Source organism: Trachemys scripta, chromosome 21, assembly GCF_013100865.1.
Source record: "Trachemys scripta elegans isolate TJP31775 chromosome 21, CAS_Tse_1.0, whole genome shotgun sequence".
Taxonomy (NCBI): domain Eukaryota; kingdom Metazoa; phylum Chordata; order Testudines; family Emydidae; genus Trachemys; species Trachemys scripta.
Window position 1 is genome coordinate 13,904,675 of NC_048318.1, and position 22,794 is coordinate 13,927,468.

The following is a 22,794-nucleotide window of genomic DNA, read 5'->3' on the forward strand; positions in this document are numbered from 1 at the left end:
AGCGAGGAAACTATTCTATTCTGCAGTTTAATGCAGGTCCTTACACCACACCTATATCAACAGTGACTAATTTGCCAGATATTCCCAAAACCTCCAGCTCTCAAGACTTCCCCTGAACCTCTTGCAGGTCTCCTGAAAGTACTGAAATAGGGTCCTGATTCAGACCCGAGGTCTGAGACTCTACAAAGGTACTAGAATAATTACGGGATCTTTATACACCAAATGTCCCACAAGAGCTGTTTCTTATGAGGCCTTTATGATGATACAGAGATAATCCAGACAGGGGGTATATGTCATATAATGTATATTTACCCTTTAATTTACATTAACGGGGTAACAACTCTTATATAGAGCCTGAAGCCCAGATACCAGAGCAGAAAGCTCAGAAGCTCATATACAGCCTAGCGTTTGATACACTCCCACGCGTTATTCTGAAAACAGTTTGAGGAATAACCCAAACGTGCCTACAATTGGTTTGCTGATATTACTATTAGGTTAACAGGGGTTTTTTGGGAGGCGGGGGAGAGGGCGGGAGGGTTTGGAGACTAAGAACAACAATTTTCAGAATTTAATAGCCCAGTTCCAACTCAGTGGACAAAGGCAGTTTTGATTTAGGTGTCTAACTTGAGGCTGTCCAGTTTGACATATTGGACCTACTTTCTTAGCCACAGTTCCTGGCTTGGAAGCCAGCTGTGAAAAGATGGATTCCAGAGGTCTGGGGATGAGCCCAATATTCCAGGTTCAGGGGTGTTCGTATGTCAGTGCTGCATTTCATGGGCTCCGGTTGGGAGGTTTGTACAACTTGTCATGAAGAGACAGGGCAGCGTGACACTTAGATGTGATTTCTGTCACAAACCCCTAAGAAAACCCCAGAATGAGGGGAACACACAAATTATGCTTGCAGGAAAATGCCAAATGCTGTGGGATTGGGATTGGTTCCTTTAGCATCAAAGACTTTTTGGAAACCTGTCTCATGAGCCTACCTTTCTGATATAAATAATTCTCAGCAATAAAAGGCAGGGGCACACCAAACCTATGCGGAACATAAGGACTAAACTGAGAGACATCCCTCAAAATGAAGGGGATATTGGACAGGTTTCTTCCCTTTCCTTCTCCCCCTCACACAGGGGATATCCCTTACAGGGCCGGCTCTAGGATTTTTGCCGCCCAAAGCAAAAACAATTTTGGCCGCCCCGTCCCCCCATTCTTTAATTACCCCACCCCTGGCCCCGCCTCAACTCCGCCCCTTCCCCAAATCCCCAGCCCTGCCTCCTCCCCCCAGGCTCTCAAGCCTAGGAGGGAGGGGGAGAAGCGGTGCCCGCGCCATGGCCACTCGGAGTCTCCCCCTCCCTCCCAGGTTCGAGAGCCTGGGAGGGAGGGCGATTAGCGGCGCATGAATCAGCTGTTTCGCGCGCCATGGCAGCAGCAGCGGAGGTGATCTAGGGCGGCCGGAGCACATTTTTAGGGGCGGCATTCTGGCGCCGGCCATGCCGCCCCTAAAAATGTGCCACCCCAAGCACCAGCTTGTTTTGCTGGTGCCGAGAGCCGGCCCTGATCCCTTAGCGCCTCCCAGGATACGTAGGCTTTTTCCATGACCTCATTCAAGGCCTTGTTACTCCTGACGTCCTCTGTTATCCCCAGCTTTGATAATCATTAACTTGTCATTTCTATTTATTCACTTAGTGACTTTCCAACCGACTGGGCTAATTAACTGGGGTGCAAGGAAGGCTGTGACTCACTGGTAGATGCACAGACTCCTGCCTGCACCCAAACCTCTGTGCAGCACTTCAGTAAGGCAACGCTGGAGACCGAATGAGGAAGTTCAAACTCCCAATTTCATTGTTTCAGGCCAGAAGGCTCCATGGGTTCCCCTCGTTTGACCTCCCGTGTCACACAGGCCGTTGTTTTTCATCCAGATCCACCTATATTGAGCCCAAAGACTTTAGACAAAAGCATTTCAGCCCTCAGGAGACTAAACGGTGTGCCACATTGAGAGAATGGGAGAGACCCAGGCCCCAGCGATGGCAGGGAATTGATTAGGTGAGATATACCCAGATGCATGTATGATCCCCATGCCGCAGAGGAAGGTGAAGTCCCCGGTCCCCCCTGCCCAGGTCCCAGCCAATCTGACCTCAGGGAAAATTCCTTCCTAACCTCAGATCTGACTATGAGTGTGACCCTGAGCATGTGAGCAAGATCCACCAACCAGGCAGCTAGAAATGGGATTCTCTGTGCCACCTCAGGGTGTCCTGTCTGTCTCTACCTGTGGTCAAGCTCTGATGTTTCAGGCTGGCCAACTGGCCCCCCTCACCACATCCAGCCAATTGAGTACTTACTGGGGGAAAAAGCTCCTTCCTGACCCCTGCAGGTGACTAGCTGAAGCCCTGAAGCATGATTTGATTATAGCCATTAATGCACAGCTGCTAGTGTACACTGAGGGCATGGCCCGTGATCTGGCCTAAGCTTTCCACCTCCCAACACAGATGAGTCCCAGGCAGCGATATTAGAGCTCCACAACCTGCCCCTGCCAGCTGATTTATGCAGCAGCTTGTTTGCAAAACAAGTAAATGATTCAGAGAAAATAAGGTGACCCCCCCCCCCCCCCCCACACACAAAAGGACAAATGCCAAGGACAATGTGCAGGCAAAGCCCTCCATTGGGAGGGCATCCGGAAAGTCCTGATTAAGAGAACAGAAAAGGGGCAGGAAAGCCACCCGGAAACAACGAGGCAGAAGATGTGGTGGAGAGTTATGCACAAGTGAGCAATGCTGACCGATCCCAGCTTGGAGTGGACATTAATTCCTCGCCGAAGAGAGCTGGAGGCAGTGAGAGCCTGAGCAGCGAAAGGGATTCTCGGTCGGACCTACAGTTCCAGAGGGCTGTCACCGAAAAGGAAGCTGGCAGCTTTTAAAAGCATTTGAAATGGAGAGAGGCAGTTTGTAGGGACCAGACTGGGAACAGGGGGGTCCAGGTTCAATCTCCAACTCTGCCACAGCCTCTCTGAGTGACCCTGGGGCAAGTCACTTAGCCTCGTTGGGTCTCAGTTCCCCACCGGTAACATGGGAATGTTAATGCTCCTGTTCTCCCTTGCAAGCTCCTCAGGGTCAGAAAGGTCTCTTCCTGTGTCTACGTACTGTGCCCAGTGCAATGGGGCTAGTCCTCGCCTTTAGGTGCTAGCGTAATGCAAACAAGTCATGGCTATGGTAATGGAGAATGGCATGAAGGAATCCCTGGGCTTGAAAATCTACTTGGAAATAGCAACTCAGGTAAGCAGTCCCCTTGCAGGATGGGCTGTGAAAATTGTGAGCTCATCCCTGCTTACCCTCTGCGACCCCTTCCTTTCCCAGTACCTTGAGGCACAAGAGCGGGTGTGAGTCCTAACAAGGACACAGTTTGAGGTGAACAGGAAACATCATTAAACGCAAACGATTTGGCAACAGAACAGGATGGAAAAGAACAGCCGAGGAAGGTGCTTGTCTGGATTTTGCAAGAACAGCTTCACCTTGGACCTGATTCCTTCAGGTTGGTTTCGTCTGACACAGCCACGTCAGAGCCACGCCCTGTCCTCTGGCCAATAGCAATGACTAACATATGAGGTTGGAGGAGCAGGTGAAGTTGGAAATAGATACAAAATCTGAGTCCTCTGCCCCAGGGTAGGAGATTCATTCCTAAAAGGGAAATACCCCTTCAGCTCACGTCAGAGAACCACGGCAATGAGCACATGACGTAAGATGAGACTTAACAGCCATAAATCCAAGAACAGGCTGTGTCTGTGGATTTCTCGGGCCCTGTGTGCTGCTGGGAGTACAAGGTTTCCCAAGAGTATTCTTCACCCGGATTGTACAACAGAATCCGAGAGTCCTGTTAGTGAATCTGAACGGGGCGCCCCACCTTTCTGGAGCAGTCTCGGGGCCTGAGTCAGTGTAAATTACTCAATCTTCCCAACTATAGGTGCCGACTCCATGGGTGCTCCGGGGCTCAAACACCCACAGAAAAAAAAATAGTGCTTAGCACCTACCAGCCACATTGGTTCTGGCCCAGGGCTGGCTGCCAATCAAAAGAAAAGTCAGCACCTGTGCTCCTAACTCCTGCCTCTTCCACTGCTCCCTGGGACTCTTGTAGCAGTCGGTGACTCCCGCTGTGTAACAGGGGTGCAGGAATTTCCACCTGGGCCTTCCCCACGATTCCTTAGGTGAGGTAGGGGAAATGCAGGGAGAAAGGACAAGTGATGTGCCCACGGTCAGGAGGAGAATGCAGGCGGTGTTTGCCTCCCAATCCCATGCTCAGAGCATCTCCCCACCTCGACCCCCTGGGATGGTCCCAGATTCATCCCAAAGGAAAATGTAGCCTGTAGGAAACTGACCGTGTCACCTCACTGGCTAAGTCTATTGCTGATATAGTGTTAGCGCTTCCAGGCCTCTCTCGATCGCTGTGGCCTGTGGTTCCCAAAGGGAGCACTGCTGGTCTGGAGAATCCTGTGAAGAGCTGGGGCTACCTGCGAATTAATGGAGCCACCTGAAAAGATGGGGTGTATATTCGGGGACACGAATGCTAAGGGGGAGTAAAGGGAGCTGCTGGCGGGACCAACCCCAAAGCCACAGGGAGGGGTCTCATTCTGGGTGAATTTCAGCAACTCTCAGCAGCAGACATTCCTCCAAACCATCCGCCAAAGAATACCAGCTCCGTTTCCTCTGTAGGGACAACAGGCCAGGGCCCCGCTCTGCACTGAGTCCAGGAGGGGAACTTTGCCTGAGCTTTTTGGAATTAAATGAAAACAGCAGCCATGGGATGTAAGCTGCAGGATCCTCTCTCCCCGGGGCCAACAGCAGGAGAGTGAGTCTTCCAAATTCCACCACAAACCACCTCTGTGTCCAACAGCCTCACGGCTCCGTGTCCCACATCTAAGAAGCGTTTTCAAAATGAAGCTCAACAGCAGTTTGTCTCTGAAGAAGGGATCTGGGGAGGTTCCGCCCCGTGGGACATTGCCCCAGGCCACATTCCAGGTGTCTTTTCAATTTAGCTTCAGACATTTTAGATAAAGACTCTCATTAGTCTCTTACACCTCTTCTCTCTCTCTCTAAAACGTTTGGTTTCTCAGGTCTGGTCTATACTACCCGCCTGAATCGGCGGGTAGAAATCGACCTCTCGGGGATCGATTTATCACGTCCCGACAATCGATCCCCGAATCGGCGCTCTAACTCCACCAGCGGAGGTGGTAGTAAGCGCCGCCGACAAAAAGCGGCAGAAGTCGATTTTGCCGCCGTCCTCACAACAGGGTAAGTCGGCTGCGATACGTCGAATTCAGCTACACTATTCACGTAGCTGAATTTGCGTATCTTAAATTGACTCCCCGCTGTAGTGTAGATGTACCCTTAGACTCTACCCATCCCATACTAATATTTTTTGGGGTAAAACTAAAGGATGGAGCTAAATTTTTGCAAACGTTTGAGCCGTGGCAAAGCTTGCCCATTTTTAAGCAAACTCGTGCACCCCGCAACCCCCGTCTCTGGAAGAGGCAGAAGCTGCCTCTTGCATGTTGATGGAGCCCCTGGTGACTGCCCAAGTGGAGCAATGGGAATCGCACCTAATCATAAACAGACTCAGCGATGACTTCCTCATACGCTGGTTACACCCAACATGCACATAAAGTCAGAAGGGAGGGAGCAGCAGCCGGGAGCTCCGACACTGTCAGCACACCCCCAGCTAAACATAGCCCTGTATTGAGGAAACAGAGATGAGCCAGGATGACTCAGACTCCAATGCAATTTTTGTATTACTGCAGTTACACAAGGAAGATCCGAGCTCATGCCGGTGGTGTGCTTTGCTGGAGGCACAGAGAGAGAGGGAGGGTCAATGAGAGAAGCCTCCGCAGTGCCAGCCCCCACATGGAAACGGCTATAATGAAGGAGCCCTGGACTGCGTTACACAGAGCAACGTGGCCTTTGGGTCTGGCATGGTCTGGGTAGATACCCTCCAGGCAACATTGCTCAGGAAATCCTGCTCACATCTTCTCTTTGCACCCTCTCTGGCCTGGCTGGTTGATCCCTTAGTTGTCCTGTTTCTCTGGGAGGAGCCGCAACTGGATAGTGAAACAAGGATTAGAAGTGTGTTCCCACCTGCCACTGAGCTGTGGGGGTGTGTTCAGAACTCCTCAGTGTGGCCTGATGCCCCTTTCCCAACCCAAGACTAGTGCAGCACCCAGGGCCGGCTCCAGGGTTTTTGCCGCCCCAAGCAGCCCCCTCCCCCCCAAAAGCCGCAATCGCGATCTGCAGCACTTCGGCGGCAATTCGGCGGGAGGTCCTTCACTCCGAGCGGGAGTGTGGGACCCTCCGCCGAATTGCCGCCGAATAGCTGGACTTGCTGCCCCTCTCCGGAGTGGCCGCCCCAAGCCCTGCTTGCTAAGCTGGTGCCTGGAGCGGCCCTGGCAGCACCCAGGGGACGAGCTGCTCCCAAGAAGACCCTGCCCCACTAACAAGCTGCGTGCAGAGTTATCTCCACCTCTGGATTTCCCAGGAGACCCAGAGCTCTTTGGGGCAGACACCGCCTGGATTTAAACAGGGTCACCTGGTGGGTGTTTAAATAAGACCCATCAGGAACACCCTGCTGGGCATGACAGGGGTGAGTTTGTGCCCTCGGTGCTACACAGATCATCCGCCCCTCCCAGTTCTTGGGTTTCCCCCTACCCTGAGCAGAATCCGATATTACTGGGGCTCTGACTCAGGGCTTTCCATCTCAGAGATGCTCCCTGTGATCCCTGGGGCACATAAAAGCAGGAGAAGAATGGAAACTGAAAGCACCACGCTCAGAAACCTTAACCTTCCCTCTACCCGGGTCCAAGCGGCAGGAGCTGGTCTCAGCTGGGCAGAGCCCTTTGCACTACTGCAGTTATTTCACAGAGAGGAAGTCCTTGTAAAGAGCTGCTTGCAGGGAATATCTACACTTGCCATTTAAAGCAGAAAAGGTCCCTTTTTTTGTGCAAAAACCATGAGAGCGTCTACACTTGCCAATGACTTTTTGCGGTGAAACTCAGACGTTTCACCACAAAAAGAAAACCACTTCCACGAGAGACGTACAGCTCTTACCGGTGATGCTTTTGCAGTGATGTGCAAGTGAAGACACCTTCTTCCTGTTTACAGAGCTTTTAGCCTCCGCAGGATATCTAGGGTGACCAGACGTCCCGATTATATAGGGACAATCCCGATTTTTGGGTCTTTTTCTTATAGAGGCTCCTACTACCTCCCACCCCATCCCGATTTTTCACACTTCCTTCCTGGTCACCCTAAGGATATCCCACAGTGTCTAGGTGATCACTCTGGCCAGCAGCTCTGCTGCTCTGACACCAGGTAAACGGACGTCCACCCCTCCCCCTGTAAAGTCCCAGGAACTTTGAAACTCCCCTTCCTGTTTTCATGGCAAGTGCTCACTTATCTGGCCAGGTGACAATGCCTGCTCCACAGAGCAAATACTGAGCTTCTGGAGTTGATCAGTGTTTGGGGAGAGGAGGCTGTTCAGGGACCCAGGATGCCCCGCGATCCCCCCTGCCCCCTTCCCACAAGACCTATCGTCAAAATGCAAAGAGCTGCACTGTGGGATCGCTGCCCTCAGTGCGCTCATCGGCGATGGAAGTGCTGCAAATGTGACAAGATCTGATGCCTATGGAAGTAAGTGAGAACACAAACCAGCGCTTTTCTTTCACCAGTTCACTATCACTGGTGAAACTGATAGTGCAAAAACTCTGCAATGGTAGACATGGCTTCAGTATCACATACTCCCAGCCCTCTAACGGGCTGGGCCAGGCTGAATTCGGCTTTTTTTTCTGTTCGCACCTCTGATGCTATGGAGGCGCAGGGCAAATTCCACATGTAGTGGGACTCGGTCATGCAGGGCAATGTGCCGCCCCTGCAGAGTAACATGATACTCTGCAAATCACGAATCAGACCCCCGGTGCAATCATGAGATTAGCTTAAAAATCATGAGGTTTAATACAGTGAGGAGTTCTTATTGGCCACCTGGTTTCTGAACATTAAGGGTGCACTTGGGTCACATTTTCAGGCTTCTCTCAGTAACCAGGAAAGACAGACACTTTTAATTTTTTTTTAAATGAAAGCTGAGATTCTCCCCTAATCCCAGGACTCCAGGAGCTGGAGCTTTAAGAAAAAAAATACCACCCCAAATCCTGAGGGCTGATGATATTGCAATTGCCCTGATGTCAGGCTGCATCCATGCACCTGCCTACCTGTTCTGCAGGGCGCCGAAAACAAGGGACAAAAATAGCCCTCGCATGTTAAGAGCTGAAGCACAGGAGTCACATTCCTAATACATGCCACTGAGAGATGACTGATTAGTAACCTCAGCCCATGCACAGGCTGGGGCAGAGGGAACAAGGTGGGACTTGTCTTGCCCCGGGGCAAAGGAGTCACCTCAGGCATCAGAGCAGGAAAGCAGTGATGGCATTCCAGAGAGAAGAGATGAGTCCCCTGCCCCATGTTCCCCTGGTGCAACAGAGCCCAGGTTCAGAGCAGGCCGCACAGAGCATCTCTGGGCCTTTGCCTGATGGGGTTTTCACACTGTTTAATACCGTCGGAAGCTTCCCATCGGAACCTCCCGGGGAACAGCAGTGAATGCATGTGGGCAAGCCCAGGTTTTGGGGATTCTGGAGGGAGGGGGTGAGTGGAAAGAGACTTCAGCCTTAAGCGGTTCGAGGCAGAGGCTTTGGTGAAAGGTGGGGAGATGGGCAGTGGAGGGTAGAGATCCTGCCCCATCTCTAGCCATAAAAAAGGTCCTGGATCCCGCCGGCCCTAGCCCTGGTGGGGAGGAATCTGGCTTTCAGCCTTGGCTGTGAAATGCTCTCAGGCCCCAGGGTGTTTCACATGATAACAGCTAGGTGTGGACTGAGATCCGATCCCAGCTTGGCACCGGCTGCCAAGTGCCATCGGAGCGAGGCTGCCTCCAGCCCGGCTGCCATGTGCAGCAGGCCACCCCCACTCCGCGGCATCACCCCCAAGAAGGGGCTGGGCGCTCTGCCTTGCCCTCAGGGTGTGAGGAGTGGCAGCCCTGCTTGTGCATGAAATAGGAGATCTGCGGTGTGTGTGGGACGACCCCCACGAAGGAGGGACTCAGGGCCCATGGCTGCCTTGATTTGTTTGCTCTGAGGGAAGTAACTGCTGTCTCCCTGCAGTGTTTGCTAAACACTGGGCACTGCCTTAGCGGATATTTACCCACTAGAAACATTGTGTTCCCAGAGCTGCAATCCTGCCAGTTACATGCCTCTTGAGGGGAGGTTACTTATTTATGTGGGGCTCCGCCACGCCGGAGGGCTTCTGATGGAGTTCGCAGTGATAAATAGGGAATAGATTACCCCCTGCCACCCATGCTTGGCCTAACCACTATGATCACCTGCCGAGGGGTGCATTTCCCCCACAGAGCCCATCTCCTGCCACTCATGGCCCCCGTGTATCTGCTGCCTGCCACGTTCTGTGCTGGGTCTCCCTCCTCTGAGAGCCACATCCCGGCAGCCTAGCAAGGGCTCTCTAGGCCTCACTGGCGCTTCTCCTCCCTGCACTGTTTTCTCCTCCTGGTTTCTCTGGTGGATCAAATTGCCCTTGCCCAGTTGGCAGTTTCCTGAGTTAATCCTGCAGGTATTTAGGCTTCCTGAAAGTGGATCGGCCAGTTTCTTCTCCCCCAGGGGCCGCTGCCTTACTTCCTCCTTTGCTGACCTGTAGCTGCATTAGCCTGGTAGCTTTTGCAGCAGCTCCTTCTGCTTCCTTATCTCTGGGTTTCTCTGTACACATTTTACAATAGTCACTATTGTTCCCAGGCTGGGGATGGGCTTTCTTCGGGCGTGTCCAGGCAGCATCTGCATTGGGGGGCTGGGGCCTGTGATACAGGGCTTGCGTGGGCTCATGGAGCTGCACATCAGCTCTGTGCCCGACCTGAACTAGCCAGATCATTAGTCCTGGAGCTTGGGCTTCTCGGGTAGCATCTCAGTCTGAAGCCAACAGGATTTAGCCACGGTAGGAGTTGTGTTACTAGAGCTCACAGTCCCCTACCAGACCAGCTATCCCTACTCTCTTCCAACCACTGGCCGAGCTGGTTAGCCATTCTCCCTCGCCGTTCTCTGACGAGATACCTGACATACACCAATGATAGTTTTTCATCCTCTGGATGGACGACCTAAACTCCCTCACAGATTTCATCACAACTTAGCAACCACCACCCATCTATCAGACTCTCTCTAGAACACTCCCACACCAGCATCAACTTCCTGGCTACCAGGATCAGCTTTAACAATGGAAGCGGCAGGCAACTATATACCAGAAACCCACGGAGCACCACACCGATCTCCACAGATCCCGTAACCACCCCAAACACACCAGAAAATCTGTTTTCTACCAGCCAGGCCCTCAGACACCGCAGAATATGCTGCACGGAGAAAGTCCGGGATACACACTTAAAACCGCCTTCACCAAACAGGGACACTCCACCAGAAAAATAGATCACATCATGGAATGGGTCACCCAAATATCCCGAGAGAACTGCTTCAATAGAGAAATAAACCCCCTTGTTACCTACCATCCCACACTGGAAACCATACAGGGTATATTAAACAGTTACAGCCCAGACTCGATGGGGACCACATCCTGAAATAAATCTTTCCCGAACCCACTCTTCTGGGCTTCAAACCACCCTCCAATCTCACCATCAGAAGCAAGGTTCCCACAGACCAGGACCCACCAACTCAAAGCGGCACCAGACGCTGCCAGAACAAACAGATGCAAAACCTGCAGACATATCCCCACCGCTACAGTGATCAATACCTCCCACAACACACCTTTCAAGATCCATGAATCTGAAACATGCTTTTCACAACATGTGGGGGTACCTCATCCAGTGCACGAAATGGGAGTGAAACCAGACAATCACTACCCTCTCGAATGATCTCACATAGAAAAAGGATACACACACAAAAACACCCTATCACTTGTGGGTGAACACGTCTCACAAAACAATCATTCCATACCTGACCTCTCAGTCCTCATCCTCAACGGAAACCTGCACAACACCTTCAAAAGCTGAGCCTGGGACCTTAAATTCATAAAAATCATGGTCTCAACAGAGACACTGGATTTATGGCTCATTATAACAATCTGTAGCCCACTCATCCCCCTTTTTGTCCCATGGCTGGAGAGGTGTGAATGGCCACTTCACCTTGAATGGATCCTTAGAATGTGTGCTAACTACATGCTAAACAATCTGTTCCAATTCTACCTTGTATTAGCTGTGACACTGTGCATACTTTCCCCAGATCTGAAGATGACTGTGTAGTAGCTGGAAAGCTTGTTTCTTTTACGGACAGAAGTTGGTCCAATAGAAGATATTACTTCACCCACCTTGTCTTTCTAATATCTTGGGACCACGTGGTTACAAGAACAGTGCAAACAGCCATTCTCCCTGGCTGTTTAGCCAGCAAGCACCTTGTTCTCTTTCAGAAAGCTCTTTCAGTTTAATACTGAGGAAGCTAATCCAGGCCACCAGGACAATCATGTCTCTCCATTACAGCCTTCTCTCCCTTGCTGCCATGATGACTTGGATGTTCCAGGAACTGCAACCACTTTTCTACTCTGAAGAAGTGAGGTTCTTACCCACGAAAGCTTATGCTCCCAATACTTCTGTTAGTCTTAAAGGTGCCACAGGACCCTCTGTTGCTTTTTACGGATTCAGACTAACATGGCTACCCCTCTGATACCTGACACTTTTCTACTGTTCAGGCTAGGAAAGCAGTTGCCCGGATGCTGACAGAAGCTTGCTGCACCCAGGGGAACTCTCCTGCCAGGTTTCAGAGTAGCAGCCGTGCATCCGAAGAAGTGGGCTGTAGCCCACGAAAGCTTATGCGCAAATAAATTTGTTAGTCTCTAAGGTGCCACATGTACTCCTGTTCTCCTGCCAGGGTAGGTTTGCCAGTATGCTCAGTTGCCTGCCACACACCTGGGGGGTGAAGTCAGCCAGGCTGCAGAAGTGCCATCCCCAATCCCAGGGTGCACGGACACGTAGCATGATCAGACGCTGCCTAGCCATCAGTGACGTGAGAGGGCCCTGTTTAGGGCCCACCGCCCGGGAGGGCTGATGGTGTCAGGCAGTGTCTGAGCAGCAGGGGCAGATGGATGCAGGGAGGGTGGACATGGTTTTGTAAGCACTCCAGGGCGAGGGGAGAGTAGATGAGGGAGTTGGGGGAGTGCTGACAGGCCAGGGGCAGGATCTGGTAATATTGGATAGTTTGCCACAAGGAGTCAGAGTCTCGTTAAACTCAGTGACCCCAATTCTCAACCTTCCCATACTGGGACAGTCTGGCTTCCTCCTCCTCCTCCCCTGATTTAGCAAAATAAGGGTGTTGCAAGCACCCAACTCCTGTTTGTGACCCTAAGGTCCTGCTCTGTGCTCTTGCTTTCCCATCCCCACATATACCCCTGGGGGCTAGAATTTCCTAAAGTCACTGAGCAGAGTGGATTGGGCGTTAATCATTTCCAGCAGCTTCTGCCATCACCTCCCTTTGTTTTCACAATAAAGGTGCTTTGTTATTGGTTATTTATCATACAGACACACCCAGGGGTAAATTCCTCATTGCTTACCTGCATTAGAAAGGCCACTGGCCAACCCAAAGGTGTCCTCCTGCAGTGCTTGGGGATGTGCATGGGTGGGTGGGTGGAATCTGGTTCTAATGAGGTAGCTCTGCTCCTATCTCCTCATGTAAGTACTCTCACACTTCTTATCAACCTATCTGTACTGGGCTATCTTGATTATCACTTCAAAAGTTTTTTTTCTCTTACTTAATCAGAGTTGGCAAGACAACTCCCACCTGTTCATGCTCTCTGTATGCGTGTGTATATATATATATATCTCCTCAATATATGTTCCATTCTATGCATCCGAAGAAGTGGGCTGTAGTCCACGAAAGCTTATGCTCTAATAAATTTGTTAGTCTCTAAGGTGCCACAAGTACTCCTGTTCTTTTTTCAAATAAATTTGTTAGTCTCCAAGGTACCACAAGTACTCCTGTTCTTTCTCCACTCCCTAGTGTCTCCCAAAGGAAAGCCATGAGACGGGCTCATCACCCCCTCTCTGAATCTCTCCTGCTCCACCATGTCCACTTCAAGCTTCTCATCCTTGTGTCAGCTATTATGTCACCCCTGCTTCCTCAGCTCCCCCAGTGTGCCCGCCTCGCCCACCACTTCATCAGCTTCTCATACCAACGTCTGTCTCTTTCACAGGAACAGCTCTCCCTGAACCCATCCGTAAGTCCACGACTCTCCCCCCGGCCCACCTCTGTTGGGATCCCTAGAGGAAACCAGCCAGTCGGTGATGGCTCGGGAGGCAGATGGGGAGAGCTGACTCCTGCTTGACACAGTAACAGCAATATTGGCAACTTACACAATGTGCATTATTTCCTTCCCCAAAACAGCCTGAGAGAACAAGGCTAACAGAGAGCGATGGGCTTTCCTTATACAACCCCTGGGAGCCTGGTGGCTTTCATTGCTCTTCTTTTAGCCACTGTGTTTTTATAGCAGGGGTAGGCAACCTTTCAGAAGTGGTGTGCCGAGTCTCCACTTATTCACATAATTTAAGGTTTCGCGTGCCAGTAATACATTTTAACGTTTTTAGAAGGTCTCTTTCTATAAGTCTATAATATATAACTAAACTATTGTTGTATGTAAAGTAAATAAGGTTTTTAAAATGTTTAAGAAGTTTCATTTAAAATTAAATTAAAATGCAGAGCCCTCCGGACCGGTGGCCAGGACCGGGGCAGTGTGAGTGCCACTGAAAATCAGCTCACGTGCCGCCTTCGGCATGCGTGCCATAGGTTGCCTACCCCTGTTTTATAGGGTTGACTACAGACTGCTCCTGGGCATGAGAGTGAGAAGAAAGGGCAGCACCCAGTTTACCTTCTCTATCCCACTTGCTGTCACAATGCCCCTCTCAGCTAAGGCCCAGCATTTTCAGTCGCACACAAAAACCCCTCCAGGCCTCTCGCAGTTCTGACCCCGGACTTGGGCCCCCCTCTATTTCTGCTGGACCCCTCTGGAGATTACGTGAGCACCATATCAAGGTGGGAGCACCCCACTGATTTCTCCAGGAGAACATTCTCAGGATTGTTCTCCACCTTGGTCCTTATGTGCCCCGCAACTTATCTTTTAAAAAAGAAATCTCCGAAACAACAGTGTAGATGGATTTCATTTGCCTTCTACAATGGGTCGCTGGAGCTAGTCCGTGTGATGTGCAGCCCACAGCTGGTACACCCTGCCCGTGGGGAAGGCGGTTGGCATGGGTGAGACGCTGCCCAAAGGGTGGAGGGGACGCAAGCCGGATCTCCCCAATCTGGGAGTGGAGCAGTGGGTGCTTTGCAGCTGCTCCTGTTACAGCAGCGAACCAGTGTTTCCTTTTCCCTTTATTAGTGTTTATCTAAGGGTATTTTTATACATGGGTGCTACCCGAGGCTTACATAGAACATGCATCACTGTATTTGCATAGGGCTGGGCATCACGGTGTGGCATCCAAGGCCAGCAGCTGAAATGAGTTCAAAGTCATGGGTTCAATGCTTCCCGTGCCAGTAGTTGAATAGCCTGGTGACCAAGCAGCGTGCAGGAGGGAACTGCAGGGTGCAGCACAGCAGGCACAGCTGGGGGCACTGGGCAGGGCCGGCTCTAACTGTTTTGCCGCCTCAGGCGAAAAAGAAGAGCGCCGCCCCCCTTTAACACTCCCCCTCCAGTGCCGCGCTGCGCCGCCGAAACCCCCGCCCCACCCCCCAGCGCCGGGCCGGGCCACGCCAGGCCGCCCAACCCCCCCCCACAACGCCAGGCCGGGCCGCCCAAATCCCCGGAGCGCCGGGCCGCCCAAACCCCCGCCCCTTCTGAGGTGCCGCCCCAAGCACGTGCTTGGTCAGCTGGTACCTAGAGCTGGCCCTGGCACTGGGGCAAGCAACCACCTCTTGGGCAACACCGATTATTCAGTTGGTGTGAGAGGCTCATGGGCGCAGAGGGGAATGATCTGGGGAAAGGCTGCAGGAGACGGGCAGGCCCTGCCCAGGAGATGGCAGCAGCAACCCACCAGCCAGCACTTGGGCTCCTTGCCACAATCATTCCAGCTGATTTCTGCTGCGACAGACACTGGGGTGGGGAGGAACTGGGGGCAGACAGTAGGGTGACCAGACAGCAAATGTGAAAAATCAGGACAGGGGTGTGTGTGTGTGTGTGTGTGTGGGGGGGAGTAATAGAAGCCTATATAAGCAAAAGACCCCAAAAATCAGGACTGTCCCTATAAAATCGGGACATCTGGTCACTCTAGCAGACAGGAGCCTTCCACCCTCCTGTCTTCCCCACCCAGGAGCCACTCAGTGCTCCAGCGGGGCCCAAGCCAAAGGCAAGCGATCCAAGGGCAGATGCTGATGGATCTGTGCGCCATGAAGCTGCCCAGGCTGTGGAGGGAGGGAGAGGACAGGGGGCTGCAGCCCTGCATGGGCAGTGACTGCCCCCCAGGCTGGAAAGAGCCTGGATTGTAACAACCCCCCCACTCCCAGTCCTGCTGGGGAGGCAGAACCCAGCCACGCTGCAAACAGCAATTCCAGCCATACAACCCCCCGCTGCCAAGTGCTGCAGCTCCTTTGGGGAGGGGTTCGTGGCTCTGCTCCATGTGCTCATCCCTCTCTTCTCCATGCCAGGGGGTGCAGGGCTACCTTGATATGGTGATTGCAAATGGAAGCCTGGGGTCCTGCTCCCCATCACTAGCTGCACTGCATTCCTGCTGCCAGGCCCCCCTGCCAGGGCTGACTGGCCCTGCAGGCACGTGAGACCGGCCCTGTCCCAGCAAGCTGCACAAGTGTTATCCCAGCCCTCAATCCCACACAGCGCCCAGTAACCTTCTGGCATTAGCCCTGGGGTTCCCCCGTGACCGCAGGGGATGATCTGGGGGCTCGGTACAAGGTTTGAATTCTGTTATGAAATTGGTGTATCATGGAAAGTCTGTGTGTGTCCAGACTCAGCTGGAGGAACAAAGCTCTATAGTCAGTGTGCAACTGGGGAGAGAAAGGGGTGCTGGGGGGCAGGTCTCTGGGGTGAGCTCAGTGAGCTGGACCCCACTAACAAACTCTCCAGGGGAGACGGACGCTGCTAGGAGGCTCCCAAGGGCTTTTCATGGAAAGCACGGCTGGGGCGAGCGAGCCAAGGGGGAGAATTGCATGGGCAGAGGGCAGAGAGGAAATGAGGAGGATGCCAGGGGACAGGAGCCCTGAGAATGACTCCAGCACATGGCCCCCCGCTGCACACCCTGGCCCAGGCTCTGCTGAGGGGACTAGCAGCTGTGCACGGGCCAGCCTGCAGTGCTCTCACCAGAGCTGGACTGGGAAAGGCCCTTGCATTGCTCGGCCGCCGTACACTGAGGATCAGTGGCGCTCGTGCCTGCAGCCAAACCCTGCTTGGGGACTGCACGCTGACCGGCCTTGCAGTGATTCGACTCTTAAAGTCCCAGCCCTCACAGCAGGAATGCCCTTAGAACATTGCTCTACCTTTCTTGGGGCTCGGCCTGTCCCCTCTTTGAGGCAGAGACATGAGATGTTTTCACAGGGTCAGCCTGGTCCCTCCCCAGCCCCACTGCAGGACCCATCCCTTGTCTCTAGGGCCCTTATTTGTTCCCCAGTCCCTCAGCCTCACAGATCTCAGTATCAGAACATTTTCTCCCTCCATTTTCCTCCTCTTTAGTCTCCCCAAACAATGAGCACTATACTCACAGCCAGGGGGCCTGCTTAGATCCTAACAGCCAGCACTGTACCGCTCCCGCTGCTTTCTATTTATGCTTACCTGCTGCCCAAATTAATTAGCACACCTGCCCGGCTCTAGCCTCTGAGCTCAGCAGCCATTAACCCTTGAAGCCTATCAGCCAGGGTCTACTTCTTCAACCATTCCGGGCCTGGCTAAAATTTACAAGCAATAAAATCCGCCCAGAGCCTCCCACTTCCCCCGTCAGGGAAGCCCCATGTGCCTGGCCTTGAATTCCACCCCTTCATGCCTTCCGCAGGGAGTGAAGGGGATTCTTCTAGGAGTCAGCCAGGGCCAGTCCCAGTCCCAGGGGTTGGATGCAGCTGATCCTTGTGTGCGGAGCTTCTGCCAGAGTCCCCCTGAGAATCCCACCTCCTTGTTAACTCTGTTGTGAGAGAAAGACAAGTGTTTCTCCCCACCCAGCGCCTCTCTCAGCTGTTGGTAAGGATGCGCTAGCCAGCACAGCCCTCCACAGGCGACTCTGGGGGGCAGTGGTGGTGGAGTGTTTGGAGGAGCCAGCCCCTAGTTGCTCGGCCCTGGAATTTGCAAACACTGACATATCTTTGTAGCAGGATCCGGTCCCAATAATCTCTGAAGGCTGGGAGTATCCGTCTTCCTCTTTTGCAGAATCTGGAGACGCCCGTTGCAAAGGGCAGCAGCTGGGCTGCAGACCAGGCCGTCCTCTGCCAAGAGGCAAAGCAGTGCCAGGGAGTGAAGAATACAGTGCAAGGGACGCCCCCCCCCCACCCAGTCTGTATATAAATAATTTTGGCCTGGTGCTCCCAGATCAGTCCAATCCCAGGCTCCCCAAGTCACATGCTCCCACTGCATAAAGCTGTTGTTGTGAAATGTAAATCAGGCTGCGGTTAATAAAGGCTCCTAGCTGGTGGGAACCAGGTGGAGAGAGAGAGATGCAGATCTAAGCTGCTGCACAGAGCTTTTATCTGGGCTCCCATCGGACCCACTTTGCTCTCTGTTCAGGACTCAGCCCCGCTCCCAGGGCTGGGAAAGGTGAAGTTGGTGCATGGAAGGGAACCCAGAACTGCCTGCGTGCCCAAGGAGTCCCCACCCTGCCCTGGTGTGGGTTTAAGTCCTGGTCTTGGCTGTAGCTTTTGACTTAACTCAGATCTCCAGACAAGCATCAATCAGAGGAAGGGCGTTTTTAGGGACCGTCAGGAGGCAGGGGCAGGTAGCCCCTATTCCAGTCATGTCCTGAGCAATGGGGAAACTGCTCGCCTGCCAGCTCCACATCACCAAATGAGAGATTAATTCTGCAGAGGCCCAGAGATGGATTTGTAGGGGGGAAGCCAGGAGGGCCAGGCTTTGTGTTCAAGGGTCAGCTCCCGGCTCAGGGGTTAGATGGCACTAGTGGGGAAGCTGAGTTCACTTAATCTGTCTCCAAACAACTCATCTCCCTGGTGCTAGTGGAGTGTCTGGGTGTGCTGGACCCTGCTCAGCCTCCACAGAGCTGCAAGGACCAGCTAAGCAGTTATGGGTCCCCTAGGGGTCCCAACAGGGCTGGATTTAGGGGCAGACGACCCGGGTGACCTTCTGGGGCACTTGGCTTGGGGTGCGCCGGGCTCGGGGTGCTATTTTTGTTGTTAGTGGCAAAAGGGAAAATATAATGGGCGAAGTAACATGTTTCAGGTATTCCGTATGTGGATTCATTTTTCACTAGCCTCCTAGAATGTTCTGGACCTTTGTAGAATCTTGTGGAACCTTCCAGACTTTCTGAGAATTACGTTTTCCTCAGACCTCCCAGAATGTTGTCAGCCAGGCCCTCGCAGGTATATCGGGGCGGTTGCCAGTCAGTGAGATAGAAGAACGAAGTCAGAGCCCCGCTGCCATATTGTGAGCCTTGTTTGCGTAATTATGAACGGGTACGTGTGTTTGAAGACTTTGAACAGTATAAGTGGTGACTTATATTGTTGCGTAGATGGGGTTTGATAGATATCTGGCGTCTAATTAAATATGTCCTTTATCAAAGAAATACTGTTACTTCTTTTGCCGTGCTTAACACGGAATGTTTCATGATTTTCTAAAACTGCAGAACATAGACTTTTGCTCTCCCTAATACTGTCTGTTCCCCCACTCCAATCGAAAATAAAAGATGCCTCCCCATGAAGCCTTCAGGAGCTCAGTATAGGAAGCGAAAAGCTCAGTTGCAATCTAGTTTGCAGCAAGGGGCAAATGTGATGGGAAACACATTTTTTGTATTTGCTTATATAAGGCACGAATGAATACATATTTACAGATCCTAGTGTGCAAATTTATCATCTTGTATGACAGGGATAAATCGTGCATGCAAATTGTGCATCAAAGTCATGAAATGGGCTACAAAGGCAATAAAAAACGAGATATTCCAAAGTTTAACAAATGGGTGTGTGTGTGTGTGTGGTGTGGGGGAAGATGCTCCTCCCTGAGGCGCCATTTGGTCTACGGCCGGCCCTGGGTCCCAACCCTGTGTCAGTTCAGGGGGTACCTGGGCATGGTTTGGGCCATGGTATTTTCAGCCCTGGTCAATGTTTAGTGAAGCAGTACTGACCTCCAGTGGTGGCTTTGGAGAAGTGCAAGGTACAACCCTCCCTTTAATTCCTGCTCTCAGCCCGGTCACCAGGGCACACAGGATCCTGGATATGAGAGGGTCTGTCTACCCCACAGCTGGATTCCCAGCACAGGCTGGGCTACCTCTGCTCAAGCGAGTGCGCTAAAAATAGCCGTGTGAACGTTGTGGCACTGGTGACGGCTCAGGCTAGCTGCCCAAGCCTGCCTGCCCGCCCCGGGTCTGAGCCCGTGCTGCTATTTGCAGTGCGCTAGCTGAGCTATCAGGAGTCGGGCTGGGAATCCAGCTTCTCAGCTGCAGTGTAGACATACCCCGAGAGGCCCTGGGGTGCGTGGGCTGCAGCACCCTCCACATGGCTCCGCCTGCTCGGCACATGAAGTTCAGAAGCACATAATGCGTCAGACTCATTATTCAACCTGGGGCTTTGGCTGTGAGTGCAGAATGGGATCAGAAATCCTCTCACCACAGCAAAGGGGCAGCTGCTTCTCCTGGACACACACATAACAGGGAGCAGTGTGGTCTAGTGGAGACAGCACAGGGCTGGGATTCACGAGACCTGTGTGCTACTCCCAGCTCGGCCTCTGATCTTAGGCAAGTCTCTTCCCCTCCCAGCCGGCATCGGTCTTGTCTATTTAGACTGTAACCTTTTGGGGCAGGAGCTGTGTCTCACTGTGTGTATGTACAGCACCAAGGGCAGTGGGGCCAGCACTGACCCTAAAAACTGACCTTCCTCTCCCTGTGATGGCATGTCCTGGGCCAGAGCCAAGAAACTTCTGCAAGAGCCTCAGGGCTCTTTGTACCATCACGGTACGAACCCGGGAGTTCCCTTGAGGCTTCACAGACTGATACCCTCAAAGCATCTTCTCTGCTGGGCTGGGACAAATAGAGGAATTGCCAGACTGGATCAGACCCACAGTCCATCCAGCCCAGTCTCCTGTCTCTGACAGTGGCCAGCCCCAGCTGCTTCAGAGGAAGGTGCAAGAAACCCTGCAGCAGGCAGTTTTAGGGTAATCTGCCCCCAGGAAGGTCTCATGCTAACCCCTAGCAGATAGAGATGGGCTTGAGCCCTGGAGCATGAAGTTTTATATCCCTCCCCGAATTTATTTTTTTAGCATTAACATTTCTAACTCTAGATATTCCTGTTTTCAATACAAATGTCCAAGCCCTCTGAGTTTTGCTGTGTTCTTTGTTTTAATGAATGACATCATGTGGCAATGTGTTCTGCAGTGTAATTATGTGCTTTGTGAAGAGTGTTTCCTTTTATCAGTTTTCACTTTGCTACCTTTCACTCTCACTGAGCGTCCCCTTGTTCTTGTGTTATGGTCTCCCTTTTTCTAGATCAGTCATTAGTTTCTATACTTTTATCACAGCCTTATTTGTCTCCTTTCTAAGGTAACAATTCCATCTCCACTGGAGAGTTCTTCCTTGCCCCTAACCATTCTCATTGCCCCTCTAGTTCTGCAGTATTTCCCTTGAGATGGGGTGATCAGTATCGCTGCATTGTCATATTCTCCACCCCACTCCTTAGACATCCTAACATCCTGTTTGCATTTCTGGCTGCAGCTGCAGGCCCAGAGATTGCTCCATGTAGAAATGCAGCCCTACCTGTCTGTGGGGTGCCTGCTCTGGATAGTTGATAAAAACTCCCATCAGGGAGTAGCCACTTGAATGCTGAACCCCATACGCAGCAGCTATGGAGAAAGATTCCCACTTGGTCAACGTGCCACCCAGGCTCCTACAAGGCCACATGCTTTCCTACAAGGCCTTTTCCATTTACGTTAGTGGGATTAGCTTCAGACAGGCAGTTTCCAGGCTGCCTTGTGGGCCATGCTTATTTATGTTGCTGCCTCCTCGTTATAGATGTGTCCTTCTGCAATTTACCAAACAAGAAGGTGACCTATAGCACAAGTGGAAAAGGAGAGACAGTGCATCCAATCAGAGCGGGGCACATTTAATCATCATGTTCTAATGGCATTTGAAGATTTTCTATTTAATCAGTAATGAAAGTACCTAGCAATTAATTCTGCAGGCATCTCAGCGCCCTGAGCCCTGCAGTGCCGATTCTGAACTTAGCATTGTACGTTACAGGCCGTTTCTCTTTCTAGGGCGAATAAAGTTGCTCTAATGAATTGCACAAAAAGTACCGATAGTTTCCTTGTTTCATATAAAAAACACCTCAGGACTGTTGTTGTTTTAAAATCAAGACATGTTCTGTTTAACTTTGCGGTAGACAGGTTGCAGAGGGCCAGATATTGCAGAGAGCGACTCCTGCAGAGAGCAGCTTGCACAGAGAGTGCCCTGTGGCTAGAGTCTGCTCTAGGTCTATTTCATCCCTCTCATGATCTCCCCTCCTGTTGCCATGACAATGACTCATGCCTGCTCCCATGGGATCTGGCCAGGGAATTGTGGGGCGACTGTGACATGAACCCTTCTGTCCCCCACTATGGAAACCAGCCCTCCCCAGCTAAAAAAGGCCAATAGCAAAGCTCCCGTTGGCTCTGTATCTGGCCATAAATCCCCCAAAGCACAGGCTGGTCTGGGTGTGGTCTGGGAGACAGATGGTGGCCCAAGCTCCACCAGTGGCTGAACTGACCATGACACAGATTTGATCCTTTAATGGGGTCTATGAATTCACTCATACCCCCAAGAAAGAGCCCCAGGAGGGATGGTGCCATGCGTGGTATCAGACACGCACAGGACGAGAGGATTTCTGCTTCGCAGCATCAGGGCTTTTCATAGCAGCTCCTCATCCCACACCTGAACTGGCAAGTAGGCTCAGCTCCTGCCAGTCAGTTAGATACACTCTGATGAAAAGCTAGAGGGGATTAGAGGGACTGATGGGAATTTGTGCGTGTGTGTGTGGGGGGAGGGTGGGGGGGAGGAATTGCCCATATTTGACCCTAACAGGATTCCTTTGCCTATTGGCAAAATCGAGAGCATGTGAACTCAGCAGAGTTCTTACTCCTAGAACTTCAGGCAGATAGGGACTTCCTAGGGGTTGCAGGTGGGATCCCTTTGGTTTTCACACTGCAACACAATCTGGGTCTGATGCAAAGCCCAGTGGGATTTTAGCCCATCAATTACAAAGGGTTTTGGAGCAGGCTCTCTGTATATTTATGGTTATTATTATTATTTAATTGTATGACAGTAGCACCCAGCTGAGCACAGGGCCCCATGGCGTTAGGTGCTGTACACACGTACTGGCGAGGGAGAGCTGCTTCTCTGGAGAACTTGCAGTTTCAACAGTCAAAAGGTGGGAGGGCAAACTGAGGCACAGGAAGGGGAAGGGCCGTGGCTCAAGGTCACTTAGCAGGGCATCGATCCCAGGACGCCCTGTCCACTAAACCCGTTAATGCAGCGAAAGGAGTCCTTGACTCCTGCGATGATTGTTGAGGTGATCTTCCAGGTCATTCCTGTCCACGAGAATAA